This window comes from Lepus europaeus, chromosome 3, assembly GCF_033115175.1.
Source record: "Lepus europaeus isolate LE1 chromosome 3, mLepTim1.pri, whole genome shotgun sequence".
Lineage (NCBI taxonomy): Eukaryota > Metazoa > Chordata > Mammalia > Lagomorpha > Leporidae > Lepus > Lepus europaeus.
The window spans coordinates 69419940-69432751 of NC_084829.1; the positions used below are offsets into that span (position 1 = coordinate 69419940).

The window sequence follows — 12812 nt, forward strand, 5'->3', positions numbered from 1 at the left end:
TGTTATGAAAAAAACTATGCATGGATTTCCAAATTTCTTGTATCAAAGTAGACTTATCTTTTAGTCCCATTTGCCATGAACTTTTTGAAGTACCCTCCTATTTGGAGGCACTATGTTTAGTTTTTTTTTTTTTTTTTGGCTTGCTTTAAGTTGCCAAATTGTATGCTAAATTTTATTAAAAGCTTTGTTTTCTATTTCCTGTCTGCAGAGTGCATGAAGGCACAGTCCATATAAAAGTGTATCTCCTAATCTCATACTGTATATGGGAACAATTAAGAAAGCTCATTCTGTTACCGATTAGCACAACACAGCCTAAAATAGGTGTCTTAGATATGTGCACACACGCGTGCCATCAGTTTGGCACTATCAGCTCACTTTCTCATGACTTTGTAAGTTGCATATTGTCTATGAGCCTTTTAAAACTCAGATGATGAGTAGACTCCCTTGACTGTCTTAATGTTCAATACTGTTTATGGACACATTTTTCCCCTGGAGTAATAAAGTAGCTATTACATAAAAATGTAAGTAGATGCACTAATTTGGTATACAGATAATTCTTGATGGGAATGTGTATTTATATTTTCCCATTCCTTAAAGAAAGGGCTCTACACCAGTTCTTACTGAAAATGTGAGATAAATCACAGTGGCCATGGAATCAAACAGAATTGAATCCCTAAATTTACAATAGCAACAGATGATAAAAGAAAACCTTTTATATTTGGAGGAATGGAACTGATCAGATATGATGAGTTTGTTGCTTCTGAATGCTGTGTTCTCTCTTTGGGAACTTGTTCTGGAAAATTTGGGGACTGCTCAGGATATACCCAATTCTGAAGCTGGTGTTAAAACTTCATCTGGGAACACAGGGACATCACATATACATTTATCTGGTGCAAACATCTCACATTCTCTTGTGTTACAGTTAATCTTAATCTTAAATAAATTTCTTGAATATATTTCAGTAAAAGTGCAGAGTAGTTGTGATACTCCAATATTATAACCAATTTAATTAAAGATTTATTTATTAATTTGAAAGAGGGAGGGAGAGAGAGAAAAAAAAAAACAAAGAGAGAGATTGATCTTCTATCTGCTCACTCACTCCCCAGATGCCCACAACAGCTAGTGCTGGGCCACGCTGAAGCCAGGAGCCTGGAGCCTCCTCCATATTTCCCATATGGTGTCATGGGCCCAAGCACTTGAGCCGTCTTCTGCTGCTTTTCTCAGACCATTAGCGGGGAGCTGGATGGGAAGTGGAGCAGCCGGGACATGAACCAGCACCCACATGGGATAGTGGTGTCACAGGTGGCAGCTTCACCAGCTGTGCCACAATGCGGCCCCTAATATTACGATAAATTTTAACATAGCATTTAAAAAATAAATATTAAATATAAAAAATACATCATTTTTCCTGTTTCAAACTTAATTAGAAATACCACCATTTGCAATAGCCATTAATATCTTTATTACCAAATCTCTCCATGGCCTATTCAGAGTTTTCTTGGGAGCTAGCCATAATCATCTCCAGTACCCTGTGGCACAGCCTAGGTTACCTAACCTCCATAAATCTTTGTTAGCTTATTGGCATGATAGAGATAAGTCTGTATAATAAAGTTGGGTGATTTGGATGAGTTGGTGTATGTGTAATAGGATGCTAGATTAGTATTCTTCCTGTCTTGATTTTGGTTGTGGTGCCTATTGTTACCTAATACAGAAATGAGTGTGAGATAATCAAGATATCTATAATATACAAAGCAAAAGTAAAAGAGAGTTTTATAGACCCATTGGGATCAGAAGGGCAAGGATGAGCTAAAAAGAGATTTCTTAGGAGAGGATAGATGTCATGTTGTGATTTTCGTGATCAGGATTATCTCCATGGAATACAATTTAAAAAGGCAGAGGGAGGAAAGAAATGAAGTTGCATTTTGACTAAATCTTAAATATTTGCTTAATCGATTTATAAAATACACATATAAAGTAAACATTTAGCAAAAACCCTGATATATGTTACCTACTTAATATATGTGTACCATTCTTGGCATTGATATTGCTGTTCTTACTTTAGTGTTATGCTGAGTTGGTTATAATATTAGAAAATATCTGTTTAGCACTTTCTGTGAATGTCCTGGGGTTGGCAAAAGATAAATATGCTCTTTACCCTTGTGCAACTTACATTTTGCTGAGAGAAATAAGCAAAAAGTTTCATTATACAGTGAATAAAATTTAATGAATGCCTGAAAGAAACATTTATTTCTGATATATTGATATACATTTACTATGTGTTCAACTATTCAACAACAAAAAGTTAATCTTGTCAAAATGACATCTGAAAAAATGCAGCCTTTATATTCAATGTAATTTGTAACATATAATTTAATTCCATTCACATACATAGATACACACATGTACATACACACAGAGACTACAGAGAGGTCCATTGCATAGGCTTACCTAAAAATTTAGGTCAACTACCATCTGTATTAAAAGTAAATTCTGCCCATTTTGTTATTGCAAGGTATGAAAAGTTGGGGCCAGTGGTCTGGCAAGCGGGTTGAGACACTGCTTATGATGCTACCATCCCATACTGAGTACTGATTTGAGTCCTGGCTACCCTGCTTTGAATCCTACTCCCTGCTAATATGCCTGGGAAGGCATCAGAAGATGTCCCAAGTATTTGAGTCCCTGCTACCCATATGGGAGACCAGGATGGAGTTCCTGGCTCCTTGCTCCCTCCTGGTCCAGACCTGGCTGTTGCAAGCATTTGGAATGTGAACTGGCCTCGGAAGATCTCACTCTTATATTCACTCTCTCACTCTGTCCCTCCCTATCTGCTTTAATAAATACATAATTTTTTTAGAAAATGGGAAAAGTTAGACATCTTTGGTCTCTCAGCTTATAAATATTAATATAACTACAAGAAAAAAAGGAGCATGAACTAAATCTTGCTTATCAAATGGTATATAGATGAAATGTGTAATTGATTGAGAGAAGTTCTTATGAAGATTTGTGCCCCTAAAGAATGGAGTGAAGGGGCTAAGAGTAATAAAGGAGATCAAAATGATGCCAGTGTAGAAGAAAGAAATAATTGATGCCAGTTGTGAGAAGAAACATGGAATCCCTGCTGACTTGATCCAAAAGACTAAACCACTTAGGTTTACAAGGAACTTAATATCTGTGTCCCTACACCAGCAGGTTGAAGAAGAGCTTAGCATTGGGTGACAGGATTTCCTTCCTTATTTGTTTGTGTAATATTTTGTATTTGGAGTGTGGAGAGGGAGAGACAGAGAAAGAGAAATACCCTTAACAGACAGGTCTGATCCATGCCGAAACTAGGACCTGGAAACTCAACAGAGTTCTTGAGTCATCAACTGCTGCCTTCCAGGATGCACATTAGCCTGAAACTACAATCAGGAGTAGAGCTGGGATTCAAACCCAGGTACTTTGACATGGGATTCAGGCATATTAATGGCAAAACCAAATGCCCACTCCTTCTTTTCTTTCTTTATTTTCTCCTTCTTGCTGACTTTGGAAGAAAGACAACAGGAATTCATTATGCTTTTGAACTTTTTTTTTTTTTTAAAGATTGATGTATTTTTTGGAGAGTCATAGTTATAGAGAAGGAGGAGAGACAGATCTTCAGTCTGCTGATTCACTCCCCAAATGGCCTCAATGGCTACATCTGGGTCAGTCAGAGCCAGGAGCCTGTAATTCTATCCATGGCTGTCAGGGGCACAAAGAGTTGGGACATCTTCCACAGCTTTCTCCGTGTGTTAGTAGGGAACTGGATCAGAAGCAGAGCAGCCAGGGCTCCTACCTGCATTCATATGTGATATTGGTGTTGCATCTAGAGTCCTAACCTGTTGTGTCACAAAGCAGGCCCCACCTTTGAACTTTTAACTTCCTAGATTGCTTTGGATGCCAATCTGTGTAACAAGGGCTAAGTTGCTGGAATTAGCAGCCCTTTTTTGCAAGCATGTGGTATCCTGAAGAAGAAATGAAACCTGTAGGGGCATCAAAATTGAATAGTTGGAAAATAAAACTGGAGACCTTTAGTAACAGATGTGATTTTTTTTTTCTCCTAGAGATAATAATAGGGAATCAGGTGTAGGCTGTAGACAATATACAAAATTCACTATTAAGTTACAGTACATGCCAAATTCATCATTTAGGAACCAGAAACAAGGGTTGGGGGCCCTTGCAAAAATGGGGTACTAAATTCTTCAATTGTAACTTATTCAAGTAGTTATTTACCTCGTTCTTAAGTCATTAAACTAAAAGTATTAGGCATATCCTCTTTGGCCTCAGAATACAAAGATTACTATTTACATAGTAATTACAATTCTGACCATAAGTTATTGACTTAACTTCTCTTTCTTAAGATGAAACAATGCAATTTATATATTTTTTTACAATCTTAATTTTTATAAGCTTAAAAGGTTTCAATTAAAAAGTTTGGCCACCATACATTTGTGTATTATTTGTTTAATAAATATCTGTATGAACCTATTACATTGCAAGTGTATTGTACTAGGTTGGAGAAGTACAGTGAGTAAATAAATATATTCAGGTAGATAGATACCTAGATAGATGTCAAAACAGCAGCAGCCATGACTAGCCCTCATTAGATTTTCTATTAACCAACCAGAAAGCTAGCTGAGGACTTTACAGAGAGACCATATGCCTTAAGATAAGAAGCTCTGTAGTAAGAATTTGACCTCAGACGTTAAGAACAGTAAAGTCAACAAATGTTTAATGACTCTGCCAGTCTGAGGTTCGCTTCTCACTTCCAGCTTCAGTGAATCTGTCTCTGGGCCTGAAGATTCTGAGCGATGCTTCATGGCCCAGAAAGAGGCAAACATGAAACAGGCCCATGAGAAAGCCCATGCAATCCTGGGGTTGTCCAACTGTCAGAATCCTGAAATTTAAGACGAACTCCAATTTCTTTAAAGATGCAAAGGAAAAAGAAAAAAAGTCCAGGAGCTTGGAGTTTAAAAGTAAATAAGGCATGTAACAAAAAAGTTAGAGTTAAACTGCCTTTATACCTCTAATCAACAATGAATTCTAGACTAAAGTTGATCAGTGCTTTTGAAGTTTTGGAAAAAATCATTTTGAAAGTATAATTATGTACACATCTAAACTATCAGTCATTGCCAAGTTCTCAGAAAGCCTACTTCTCAATATCCTGAGAAGATTATTTTACATATCACTCAAGAAAACTGAGACTAATGATGAAGACATTGGGAAAATAAGAAAGAAGACATAGTGGAACTAACTTAGGAACCCAATGGAAAGAAATCCTTGAATTACATTGGGTGAAGGAAGGTTATATTAAAACTAGAGATCATTTCCAGGAGGCGTCAGAAAGAGTGTTTGTTAACAGCAGTGGCTTTCATTCCAAGAAATATTTAGTGACCAGAGGCATACGTGACATCATTGAATGGTGGAGAAGTACTGTGTTTACTTTTTTTTTTTCAAAGATTTATTTATTTATTTGAAGGAGTTTCAGAGAGAGAGAGAAAGAGAGAGAGAGAGACTGTGTCTACTTTGAACCAGAGCCATTAAAAGTTTGTAAAAAAAATTAAACTGTTAAAAATTGTCTAAATATAAAGCAAATAAAAATATGACATGATTTCAACTATTTGGTGCAGACCATTGAACTGTTAACCTGGATGTCTAGGTATGCTTACCTGTGAGAGAACACAAACCCCAGCATTATATCTGTAGAAAAGAAAACTTAACTCTTGCACATTATTGGATTTTTCTGGGTTCTGAGGTGTTTACATATAATAATATTATGAAAGCTGCTTTTTGGTTTTCAGCTTTTAGAATAAATCCTATCCCACATTTAATATGAATAAATAAATGAATATAAATAATGTGTCCAGGTCAAAATAAAGATATCTGATAGAGCAGAACTTTCCATAGGGGAGAAATATATAAACATGTGAATATTCTCTTTTCAAACATTCAAGAATTAAAAGTTCCTGTTCTAGTTTTAGGGGAAGAAATAGAGGATTAAGTAATTTAAGTAGTATATAATTGTATAAAACTATTGGCTTTTGAAAGCAAAATAATGATGTAAATAAAGAAAGCTAAAATCTTCTCTTTAATAAGTTTTAACCAGAGATAATGTCAGAGTAGACAGTGAGAGAGAGACAGAGAGAAAGGTCTTCCTTTTGCTGTTGGTTCACCCTCCAACGGCCGCTGTGGACGGCGTGCTGTGGCCGGCGCACGGCACTGATCTGAAGCCAGGAGCCAGGTGCTTCTCCTGGTCTCCCATGGGGTGCAGGGCCCAAGGTCTTGGGCCATTCTTCACTGCCTTCCCGGCCATAGCAGAGAGCTGGCCTGGAAGAGGGGCAACCGGGACAGAATCCGGCGCCCCGACCGGGGCTAGAACCCGGTGTGCCGGCGCCACAAGGCGGAGGATTAGCCTGTTGAGCCGCGGTGCCGGCCCAAAGATAATGTCTTAAAATTAGAAAAGTATGGTTATTATCCCAAATAAAGAATTCAACATATAGAGATAAATTGTTTAAAAATGAAGATTTTTTGCCATTAGAGGAACAAGGAAACAAAATATTTTAAATTGGATTGGAAAATGGAATTGATAATGTGGGCTGAAGGGACATGAGGGAAAATTAATTACAGCAGCTATTCATTGGAAATCCTTATTTATTTTATAAAATATGCATGCATTGGTTTATATCCATTAAAATAGGAAAATATAAAAAAGCTATTAAGTCTCTTTATTAAGTTGTAAGTAAGCAATATTAGTGTCTTCTAGGGCATCCCATAATTTGTCTGTACCAATTAAAACCTTAGAACAGCAGTGGGTCTGCACGGAATTGTATTGGTTCACTTCTCCTCTATGCTAACTTCTCTTTAAATTTTCTTTATACATTAAGCTTTTATTGACAGTCACTTACCAGGCTTTTGGAATGTATTGATTTGAACATAGTCCTGCCCCCAGTAGCTTTCTCAAAAGAGCCTGTTTCATTTCTTCTTGTACTTCTGCCTTGACCCCTTTCCCACACTCGCTGAGACTTCTGGCTCCACTTTTCAACCTTCACCCAAATGTGGCTTCTACTGTCTTCCTTAATTTGTCCTAGTAATCCAAGCAGAGGGAAGGGCTTGCAGTCAGACAGCAGCTAACAGTTGGGCAGGTTGACATTTAACATAATTGCCCAGCAGTTTTACCTGGCCTGATTTTCTTGAGTATTATGAAACACAGGGATGGCAACTGGTATAAAAGGGAAGAAAAGCTACTGTCTGGCATTGCTGAGGGAAAGGTAGATTTAGTTCTTCCTCACTACTGCTGGAAGAGAGACACATGATTTTGGGTGTTAGAAAATGTTTCAGTGTAAATACCCTGGAGAAAGGGGGAGTCTAATTTCTTCTTCCAGTGAATGTGGGATTGGCATTAACTGCTTAAATCATTTGCACAATTTACATCTTGAGATTAGGGTACACAAGCAATTCTCTCCCTCTCACTCTCTCCGTCTGTGTGTGTGTGTGTGTCCTGAGCTAACAAACTAATTCTTGATTTCCCATGAAGAACACCCATGAAGAAAAAATTTAGAAATCGTTTCGGTGAGAGTCTAGATTTTCAGTATCAAATTCTGCCTGATATATAAATACCTGACAAATTTCTTTGATTCTAATGTAGGATCTATGGCTAAAAAGAAGCTGTATAAAAAAGCAATGAAATTAAGTCTATAAATCTAACATAATCATACCCAATGATATTTTCCCCAAATTAGTTGATAGCTGGAAATATTATTTAGTTCCATTTAAAAAAGTATTCCCTATTCTGAAGTCAGGAGAAACTAAATAAATATCTGGGTTATTTTCAAAAATAATTGTATAAATTGTACATGTAATACATGCTTAAATTTTAATATAGAATGTTTAAAAATATGTGTAACTAAAGGTCATTTGAAGATGAAACATTTCTGGTCAAATCTAGTTTAAAAAGATGTGATACTGAAGATCTCAATGTCACCTATTTTATCTCAGTAAGTTGTTCTTCAGTATCCTTTTAAAATGCAGAATCATACTGCAGTGTTTTTGACCCATTTTATCCAGTGAATGAAAAGGTTGTTCTTACTTTGGTTCAATTTAAATAGACTGACAGAACCACAGACCTGGGAGAGACTTCAGAGGCAAACAGAATCTCTCTTTTCACACACCATTGAACAGAGACAGAAATGTTATGGGTGTGACTCCCTGCCCTCGAAGCTCTTTTCTCTTTGCAGCTGGGAGAACTTGGAACTCATCTTGTCCCCAACTTCCACCAAATCCTATGAGCACTAACATTTATTCAGTGTTGCTACTTGCTCTTTCTGCAGTCTGGGCCCAATCCTAGCACTCTGGCTTCTGAAGTACTCCTGGCATCTGGTGCCAAGCGTGTGCCTAATTCTGCTGCTTAGATCTGCTCCTTGTGACAGTCTGACTCGGATGCCAGCTCCCTCTACAACTGCGTATTTGATTCCCCTCACTAATCCCTGTCTAGGAGTTACAAACAGATTCCTACACACTGACTTCACTACTTATAACTACCATATTGGATATGGTATATCCAGATACTTCTTTCCATGGCATTCTTCTTCACACTTTATGGAATGTTTCTTATTCTTAAGATTTCGCATGCGTTATTCTATCATCTGAGCTGAACTTCTGTACGTGGGCCTTGTCTAAAAGCCCCTGATCCATTCCAGATCTAATTTTAATTTCAGTGAACTCGTCTTAGTCCTCTGTGTACCAAATGAGATAATAATTATATGTTTTCTAGGGTTGCTATGATAGGGTGCTGAAGACTGGGTGGCCTAAACAAAAGACATTTATGTTCTCATAGTTGGAGACTACAAGTGTGGCATCCGAGGATTGGCAGGGTTGGTTCCTTCTGAGGGATCTGACCTTGGTGTCTCTCCTTTGCCTGTAGAGATTACTGTCTTCTCCCTGTGTGTTTCCTCTGTGTGTGTCTGTGTCCAAATATTCTCTTCTTATAAAGATACCAGCCAAATTGTAATAGGGACCTCCCTAATGACCTCATTTGAATTTAGTTAGCTTTTTAATATACTATCTCAATACATCGTTGCATTTTCAGGTACTTGGTGGTAGGACTCCCATATATTAATTTGAAGGAGAATATAACTCATAATGAAAGACCAAGTCCTGTATGTTTTTGTAAACATACATGATAAATACAGATGTCTGGCATTTATCTGCATTATTTTTTTCCGTGAAAATATCTAAGATTGTCAAGAAACTTATTCAGTAATTTATGAGGTGAATTTGATATTCAAGACCATGCAAATACAATTAATTTTAGGGACAGCCAGAGAGTGAACATCTTGGGCATATTACTGTGTTTATAACTTAGTGCCTCATACCTGATACAAAGCAAGTGCTCAAAACATATGGTTTTCTTTTAAAGATTTATTTATTTATCGTTTGATTTACAGAGAGAGAGGGAGAGACAGAGGGGAGAGAAAGATCTTCCATCTGCTTCTCACTTCCCAAATGGTCACAATGGTCAGGGCTGGACAAGCCTGAGGCTTGGAGCCAGGAGCTCCGTCTGGGTCTCCCACATGGATGTAGGGGCCCAAGCACTGGGGTACTTTCCCAGGCCCATAGTAGGGAGCTAGACCAGAAGTGGAGCAGCCAGGACTCAAAACGGCACCTATATAGGATGCCTACACTACCAGCTGTACTACAGCGCCGGTTCCAGAAACATTGTTTATGACACTAAAAAGGATGTGTAGATTTTGTATGTTACAGGAACTGGGAGGAAACCTGGAGTGCCAAGTTTTCATGTTGGAGCTGGAGTAGGATTTGGGCAAGAAGAATCAATGTGTTATTAGTTAGGGGATGAGAGGGAATATAGAGAGACAATCTTACCACTCTTCTGGGGAAAGTAAACCTTATAGACCTGTGAATGGGAAGGAGCCCAAGGGTTACTGGGCAAGGAAACAGGTTTTCATCCTAGTTATGTCAAGAACTGGGTTACCTCGGGTGACAGAATGAGAGTGTTGGATTGGATCAGTGATCAAATGTACTTTACCCCCACCCACCAGGTGCTGTAAAAATTAAGTATAGGGGAAGTACAAAAAGTGATTCTGTGTAGTCAGTGTGGAAGTTTCCCAATTTATTTTATTTTATTTTATTTTTAAAGATTTTTTTTTTATTTGAAAGAGTTACAGAGAGAGAGAGAGAGAGAGAGTCTTCCATCCACTGGTTCACTCCCCAAATGGCCACAAATGCTGGAGCTGAGCCTATAGGAAGTCAAGGGCCAGCAGCTTCTTCTGGGTCTCTCACATGAGTGCAGGGGCCCAAAGACTTGGGCCATCTACTACTGCTTTCCCAGGCCATAGCAGAGAGCTGGATCAGAAGAGGAGTAGCCAGGACTAGAACCAGCGGCACCCATATGGGATGCTGGTGCTTCAGGCTGGGGCTTTAACCTGCCGTGCCCAGTGCCACCCCCTGCCCCACAATTTATTTTAATGTGTTACCAAGTTAAGATGACTAGTTAGTGCACATTTTAATTAAATGAGGAGCTTTTAAAAAAGATGCCAGTGTGTTCAGGCCCTAAGCCCAGAGATTCTGATTTATTTATTCTGTTTTGAGACCTGATTATTACTACAGTTTTTAGGATTTTTGTTAGTAATTCCAGTCTTCGAGGACTTTACTAAATCTCAGACCTGCACCTTCACAGATTATGAAGTGTTTATCCATTAGAGTGTTTGTTCTGTTATCATGTGAACTTTCTCTGAAAAGTTGTATACTTACTTGTGGACACAATTGACTGGAAAAAAGAATATGAAATGACTCAGGTTTAGCAGATAAAATAAGGATTTGTATATATGCAGATACATTTTAGAATTGCAACCCAAGAACCTTGAATTCATTCTCTGTCTAAATAGTAGAGGCATGAAAGAAGAAAAAGCAAAGCCAAGAAATGAACAGTAAATAGGAAACCTGGATTGAATGAATAAAGGAAATATGAACCTAGATGAGCCCTGTAGAGGAACAGAAGAGCTATTTTGCAAATATTTGCTTTTTTTATTTTATTTTTTTATTTTTGGCTGAATTAAGGCCAGGTTTCTTTTCTTTTCTTTTTCGTTTTCTTTCTTTCTTTCTTTCTTTTTTTTTTTTTTTTTTTTTTTTTTGACAGAGTGGATAGTGAGAGAGAGAGAGACAGAGAGAAAGGTCTTACTTTTTGCCGTTGGTTCACCCTCCAATGGCCGCTGCAGCCAGGCAAATATTTGCAAACGAAACTAAAACTTGTGCCTACTTTGAGATAATAAATGGGAAAGTACTTCTCAGATTCTAGAGGGTTATAAAACATAGTAACTTTGATTGGATCATTCTTTCATGCAGATTGAAATTCAGAAAACTTCATGGCTACTAAATGTTGAGGATAATTGAGTTTTTAAAAGTGTTTTTTCCTTCTTATAATTCTTTATACATCCCTTAAGTTTATTGATTTAATAGCCATGAATTTGGAAAAAGTACTTCAGTCAGTAAGTACCTCTTCATTAGATGACAAGAAATTATTTACTTTGTATCTTGTGTAATTGTAGTCTATCTGAGGGTTTCAGAATTCTTTAATTGTTCTAGTAATTTGAACATTAGGGAAGCATAATATTTCTATCATTGGACTGGGTATATATTTTAATGAAAGAGTAAAAGCTTACTTATCCACAGAAGAAACTACAATATGAGTTACAAGAGAGAATCATCATTAGGTTTAAGAAAGAAATAAAGCAGCATCAATAATAACAGTGAAAAAATGGTTTAGGCAGAACTGGTGTCTGAGTGCTCAAAAGGAAAAGAAGCTGAAATTTTAATTGACATAATCAAAAACAATGAAGAATAGGAGCTCTAAATTAGGTTTAGTGGCTGCAGAGAGACCATGAGTCAGGTTAGCACAAAATGACATTTGGGAAACCATGTGTTAAGTACTGCAGGCCTTGTATTTTTCAATGAATTAGGTACTTGGAGTAGTAACTGGAGTTGTTCAAACTCAAGCGTATTTGATGTTTGGAATTAAAACCAAGTAAGAAAATGTTTGCAGCTCACAATAAGTAAATTATTAAATTTATTTAATGACCAGAATCCTTTCTTCTGGCATATTTGTGTTTAATTTATAAAATGTGATTGTATCTTAAAGAGTATCTTGGTATAATGCTCATTTTGTGATTGGGAAATGCTTTTCATTGTAATAATATTTATAATATATAAATTGGAAGCTAGTTTGGTTTCCAGTAATAGGGTAGTGGTTAAAAGATAATAAAAGTATTTTATTTCCATACAGTGTTATATATTCTTATTTTAACGACATGAAAATAAATAACCTATGTTAGTTGAGAAAAAGACATTGCTAGTCATATACTGTATGATATATTTTTGAAGAACTATATGTGTGCATAGATTACTGATAGGCTATACATCAAAATGTTGAGTATATTTATATTTGGACTGTAAAATAACGTTTATCCTTCATTTTTTTATCTTTCTAATCTGCTACCATGTCCATGTTCTATATATTTCACTTATTCAGGTTTTCTGTTACCATTTGTGCTTTGCTTTTTCTTCTTTCATACCTCTTAATATGCAAGTCAAGCAGTTTTCTATAGCTTTTCATTTCTTGTAGAGATTAGGGCATTATAGATTCCTTTTTTATAATTTAATGCAAACCTTAACTTTTCAGTGCCATAATTAATTTTGAAATTTTTAGCAAAATAAAAAAATTAAATGATTATCTCCATGGAAGAAGACTTCAGTATGCTTTAACTTGTCTTTAAAATTTACTGCCT

General features: G+C 36.8%; 1 protein-coding gene across 6 annotated transcripts in view; it reads left to right on the top strand.

Annotated features, from left to right (window-relative positions):
* RIMS1 (regulating synaptic membrane exocytosis 1) overlaps window positions 1-12812 on the top strand; it is a 534165-nt gene that overhangs the window by 288590 nt on the left and 232763 nt on the right. The window lies entirely within an intron of this gene.